General features: G+C 41.8%; 1 long non-coding RNA gene across 1 annotated transcript; it reads left to right on the top strand.

Annotated features, from left to right (window-relative positions):
- The first annotated feature begins 4,740 nt into the window (after nucleotides 1–4,740).
- On the top strand, nucleotides 4,741–6,313 carry LOC125167682 (uncharacterized). Its single transcript, XR_007152896.1, has 3 exons — nucleotides 4,741–4,813; nucleotides 5,561–5,677; nucleotides 6,135–6,313. It is a non-coding gene; the product is annotated as an uncharacterized LOC125167682 (long non-coding RNA).
- Nucleotides 6,314–6,625: the final 312 nt, after the last annotated feature.

Genomic DNA, 6,625 nt, shown 5'->3' with positions numbered 1-6,625 from the left:
TTAGTATAGCATGTAATTGCCATCCTTTCCCCACATATGAAAATGAGTTTAAAGTTTATCTATTTATTTTGATAGAGTGGATGAGTGGGTGAGTGGATACAGCGTGAGTGGAGAAGGGGCACAGAGAGAAGGAGAGACAATCCCGAGCAGGTTCTGTGCTGTCAGCGCAGACCCTGACGCGGGGCCTGATCTCACGAACCGTGCGATCGTGACCTGAGCCGAAATCAAGAGTCGGACGCTTAACCCACTGAGCCACCCAGGTGCCCCAAGTTAGACTATTTTTAAATGTATTATTCCATGTAGCCATGGCCGCAATTCTAAGGACAGATAGGAGTCTTATTTTATAGGTGGGGAACTTAGCCTCGTTTCAGCACACCGAAAACGAGTTTAGATTCTTTGTTTTGCTCTGCCTGGCTTCTCTTGAGCGTCTGCTTACCAGCTGAACGGTCACAGGGCATCACTTCAACTTCCAATCAGCCAGACCAGTAGTTCTCAACCCTGGCTATGCACTGGAATCATCTTTTTAAGTTGCGGATGGATAGGCCCCTGATTCCAATTAAACCTGAATCTTGGGGGAGTGGGGCCAGGGTATCAGTAATGTTTTTGTTTTAATTCCAGGGGTGCACATGTGGCTCAGTTGGTTAAGCACCTAACTCTTGATTGAGGCTCGGGTCATGATTTCACGGTTTGTGTAATCAAGCACCACGTCAGACTCTGCACTGACAGTGCAGATGCTGCTTGAGATTCTTTCTCTCCCTCTCTCTCTGCACTTCCCTTGCATCTCTCTGTCTCTCTCAAAAATAAGTAAATAAACTTTTTTAAAAATCCCAGCTGCGCAAGAGATTCTAGTGCATAGCCTGGGCCAAGAATCTTTGGACGTAGCTTGTCAGGCCCAACTCAGCCTTTCCAAGGGTCTCTTAGGGCAATTAGCAATGTATTACCTCCTTAGAGACCTCAGCTTTCACCTCACTCTCCTTTTCTTTCAACTACTTTCCTCCGTTTCCTTTACTTCTTGTCCCCTTCTTGTGTGCTCCTGCCTGAGGCCTGCCAACAGTACCTGCTAAGGCTGTTTGGCCCTATTGTGGTACGGTGGGCTAGGTTTTCAGCCTCTAATGCAAAACACACTGAACTAGTTACCCAGAGGTTGTCCTCTCATCATTTCTGCAGCTGCTTCTATGCTCCTCCAGGGTCTCTTCACCTCTGCCAGCCTGGCTGCCCTCCACAGGTGGTGCTGCACTCAGAGCCGGTCCCCAGGGTGGCCTGTTTGACCCTCAGAATTCCCATCTAATATATCCTATCATAGCATCCACGTGTGCCCTCAATGTAGTATAAAAGGCATTTCATTATCTGACCCCTTTCCTCTTTCAACCTCCCCACTATCAGTACCGTAGGATTCCCGCACTCCCACACACATCCCCTTATGCGTCTTATCAGGTTTCCACAGACATATTTATATGGTTTAAATCTGGATACTTCCTGACTCATCCTTCAGGCCTCTTAACTGTGGCTCCCCTCTGCAAAGCCTTCTCTCACCCCCTTGATTATGGTGCTATTTACACTGTATCATGATGGCTTGTGTGTTCATGCTTCTGGCCCTTCCTCTAGACTGAAGGTAGAGGATGAGTCCTTATTTTACATATTTTATTTAAAAAAAAATTTTTTTTTCAACGCTTATTTATTTTGGGGACAGAGAGAGACAGAGCATGAACGGGGGAGGGGCAGAGAGAGAGGGAGACACAGAATCGGAAACAGGCTCCAGGCTCTGAGCCATCAGCCCAGAGCCCGACGCGGGGCTCGAACCCACAGACCGCGAGATCGTGACCTGGCTGAAGTCAGACGCTTAACTGACTGCGCCACCCAGGCGCCCCTTGATATTTTAAAATAATAACAACCTCTTAGTCAATGAAGAATGAGTAGACTCATACAATGTAGGCAGCAAACTACAGTTTGCTTGTAGACCACATCTGGCCCATTGCCTGTTTTGTAACTACAGGTTTAACGAAACATAGCTACATCCATCTCTATGTATTGTATAAATACATCCATTTGTATATATGTGTAAATTTGTATTGAAAACATAGCCACACTCATATGTATTGTTTGTGGTTGCTTTAATGCTGCAAGGGCAGAATTAAGTAGTTGCAACAGAGACCATATGGTCCCCAAGGCCCAAAATATTTATGATATGGCCATTTGCAGAAAAAGTTTGCTGTCTTCTGACCTAAAAGGAAAATGAGAGATCTTCTATTGTAGTATATCCAGCAGAAAGATAATGCAAATCACGTATGTAATTTAAAACTTGCTGTAGGGGCACCTGGGTGGCTCAGTCGGTTAAGCATCCAACTTTAACTCAGGTCATCTTATGGTTTGTGGGTTCAAGGCCCGCGTTGGGGTCTGTGCTGACAGCTCAGGGTCTGGAGCCTGTTTTGGATTCTGTGTCTCCCTCTCTCTCTGCCCCTCCCCCACTTGCACTCTGTCTCTCACTCTCTCTCTCAAAAATAAATAAACATTAAAAAAATAAATAAAATGTAAAACTTGCTGTAGCCACATTAAAGAAAAAAGAAAAGAAACAGACAAAAATAATTTTAGTAATGAGTTTTATTTAATTCAATATATGAAAATGTTATTATTTCAATGTGTAATTAATATTAAAATTACTATGTAATGAGATATTTTACATTCTTTTTAGTACTAAGTCTTTGAAACTGTGTAACTATTTTATACTTATAGAAATCTTAATTTAGACTACCCCTGTTTCAAGGGATCACTAGCCATATGTGCAGCTCTTAGCTATATTATTGGACAATTCTAAGTCAAATCCATCAGTTTATAGTTGAAGAAATTGATCCAAAGAGGGTAAGAGTCTAATCTAAAGTCACATGGTTAATGGAAGAATTAGACATTGGGGTGCCTGGGTGGCTCAGTCGGTTAAGCCTCTGACTTTGGCTCAGGTCATGATCTCACAGTATGTGAGTTTGAGCCCTTGTCAGGCTCTATGCTGACAGCTCAGAGCCTGGAGCCTGCTTTGGATTCTGTGTCTCCCTCTCTCTCTGCCCCTCCCCTGCTGGTGTTCTGTCTCTCTCTCTCTGTCTCTCAAGAATAAATACACATAAAAAAACTATTTTAAATTAAAAAAAAAAGAATTTGAAATTGAATCTAGCTCTTTTTTTTTTTCTTTCTGAGAGAAAGAGTGAGCATGCGCATGCAAACAGGGGAGGGGCAGAGAGAGAGGGAGACAGGATCTGAAGTAGGCTCTGTGCTGAGAGCAGAGGCCTGATGTAGAGCTCGAACTCACAAACCATGAGATCATGACACGAGCCAAAGTCAGACACTTAACTGACTGAGCCCCCTAGGCACCTTGAACCTCTTTCTCTTTATCTCTAACCAAGTGCTCCTTCCATCACATCATACTGCCCTTGGCCTTGTTGTTTGTTCACCAGAAGAGATATGATAAGAAGACCTGGATTCTAATTCCACACAAGCATTAATCAATTGTGTAACTTTAGAATATTTCCTAGCTTCTTGGAATTTCCATTTCCTCACCTCTAGAGTAAAAGCATTGAATTAGCACTAATGTTACATGACAATCAAACATGTTGGTTTGCAAACCAGACTATACTGTAGTCATTTTGCTCCTGGAGTCTGTTTCTAAGAACCCATGTATAAATATGAACTTAAGACCATGTTGGTTGTCACCATAACTTCAAAAAAAGCTTTTAGAAACCAGAATTTTAGATAATTCATTCATTAAAATCTATATTTTAATAATAGGGCCAAGCCTAAAGCCTGATGCATTTGGCACAGAACCTTTCAGGACATCTGGGTTATATTCTCGAGAGATTTTGAAGCTGATCTGAGAAGGCCATTGCTGAGCAATGAAAGAGCACAGAAAGAACTTGTGTTAGGGCTCATTCAGGGCAGCAGAACGGTCTCCTCTCTCTGCTAACTAGCAGCAGGGTCCGTGACGGGCAACCAGAGCATACTGCGGTGTGAGGAAATGGAACTGGCATAATACCCATGGAAAATTAGGGGGAGGGAACTGTGACGTGATTAGATAATCAAGTTTTATTTTGTATTAGCAAATTTTATTCCAGAAATAACTTTATTAAATTTGTACTCCAGATCACAGGAGAAATATAACAGTGTAGGAGAAAGGTACAGAAATGGAAGTGGGCAGGTATGGAAAATGGATGCATTTTTTCAAAACATTTGCATAAGACTTGTGTTTACTTTCAGATACATTCGCATCTCTCCTGTCCCTTAGTACAGAGAAACACTTCCTTCCTTCCAGAGTCTGGAGATGACTGCAGTGCAGGGCAAAAGCTATGGGCCTTGGTATGAGCCCCAGATCCTCCTTTTAAAAATTATAAGGAGTTGGGGCACGTGGTGGCTCAGTCAGGTGAGTATCTGGCTCTTGACTTCGGCTCAGATCATGATCTCATGGTTTGTGAGTTCAAGCCCCACTTGGGTTTCTCCCCCTCTTTCTGCCCCTCCACTACTCTCCCTCTCTCACTCTCTCTCTCTCTCTTTCTCTCTTTCTCAGAAGAAATACACATTTAAAAAAATTATAAGGCCATGGCATAGTTGATACCTTAGTTTCCTCTTCTATAAAATGTGCACAATAATAGTACTTACCACATGGGATTAAAGATGAAATTAGACAATATATGAAAAGTTTTTAGTACAGTATCACATATTAAATTCTAAATTAATCTTAACTACTATTCTTATTCTGAAACTAGGAATCCTATTCTGAAAACAGGAATCAAGAAGAAGGAGAGGAACTACCAGAATGCTGTTCCCACAACTGGTGGTAGGTGACTCACCCAGTCCACCATGTTTATGGAAATATTTGCGGTATACATCCAATTGTGCACACATAAATCAGTGTGACTCTAAAGCATTTCACAGCAAATACGACTCTGTCACCCAGTCCTCTATTATTAATGCCTCAAGATGGCAGAAGGGCAGCTGGACACAATGGTGAGGAGTCATCCCAGGAATCCTGCCAGACATTTTGCTTTTATTACTTGATAGGTAGGGTCTTCAGAAACAGAGTTTTGTTTCTTTGTGGCTTTTGCTTTTTTTTTTTTTTTTTTTTTAGTGTTTATTTACTTTTGAGACAGAGAGAAAGAGAGCATCAGTGAGGGAGGGGTAGAGAGAGAGGGAGACACAGAATCTGAAGCAGGCTTCAGGCTCCGAGCTGTCAGCACAGAGCCTGACGTGGGGCACAAACTCATGAACCGTGAGATCATGACCTGAGCTGAACTGAGATACTTAACTGACTGAGCCACGCAGGCACCCGTTGCTTTTGCTTCTTTATTTCATTTTGATAAGCTTATGCATTGCTAAATGACTTTACCATGGTTTTGTTAATCCTCCATCTTTCTAGAAAAAAAAATGACATGAAAGTTTAAGTGGCTTGAAGGTTACATCCTGTGTTGGAAAACTTGCCCTCCAGTACCAAGCAACTTTATGAAACAATATTTCAGTATTTGTTCAGCCAGCAGCAAACAGGTGGGTTGCCTCCCAGCTGACTCATTCACCACATTTCTTGCAGGGTGGATTCAACTCAGCGTGTTTGGAATCATTGGCCAGAGACCAACGTGACAGTCCTGGGATTTCCATCCTGGGAAATTTCTCAATGAAAACTCAGCCCCATAAGACAGAAAATGAGGTTAGTTTTGAACCAACCATCAACTACAATGGAAAGTACCATTTGCTTTATAATTTAGGATTGAAAAGAAAGGTACTATAATAAAAACATCTAATGCCCATATGGCACTTACCAAGTGCCACGGTTCTGAATGTTTTACTTTTATTAACTCATTTACTTTTATTTTTTTATTTTATTTATTTTTTTTTTTTCAACGTTTATTTTGGGGACAGAGAGAGACAGAGCATGAACGGGGGAGAGGCAGAGAGAGAGGGAGACATAGAATCAGAAACAGGCTCCAGGCTCTGAGCCATCAGCCCAGAGCCGGACGCAGGGCTCGAACTCACGGACCACGAGATCGTGACCTGGCTGAAGTCGGACGCTTAACCGACTGCGCCACCCAGGCGCCCCAACTCATTTACTTTTAACAGCAACCTTAGGAAGGAAGTACTGCTATTGTTACCATCCCATTTTACAGAGAAGGAAACTGAAGGGCAGTTTCTCAACTAAGGCTGAATAACACGCCCAAGATCGCACAGCAAGGAAGAAACAGAGCCTGAGATCAAACTTAAGCTGTCTGGCACCACAGTCTGTATGCCTTTATTTCCCTATTCCACCTGTTTACAAATTAAGAGTTGTTTTTAATTTTTGACAAATTTTTGCAAAGGAATTCTAAATATGTAGATTTAAAAGTCTATTTTGTTTCATCAAAATTTTTTACATGGGGCACCTGGCTGACTTAGCCAGAAGAGTATGCAACTGTTGATCTCAGGGTCATGAGTTTGAGCCCCACATGGGCTGTAGAGATTTCTTAAATAAATGAAAAAAAAAAAACAACCAAACAAATCACTTTTTAAAAGTTAAAAGTTATTCACAATAATTTATTTGGATACTAAGGCAATTTTCACTCTTTAGAACTTTTAAGTTATCAGTTTCTTTAAAATACTTACGTTTATTTTGCAGATAAAG

Source organism: Prionailurus viverrinus, chromosome A1 (assembly GCF_022837055.1).
Source record: "Prionailurus viverrinus isolate Anna chromosome A1, UM_Priviv_1.0, whole genome shotgun sequence".
NCBI lineage: Eukaryota > Metazoa > Chordata > Mammalia > Carnivora > Felidae > Prionailurus > Prionailurus viverrinus.
Note: the sequence above shows the minus strand (reverse complement) of the source record. Positions and strands in the feature narration are given on the sequence as shown.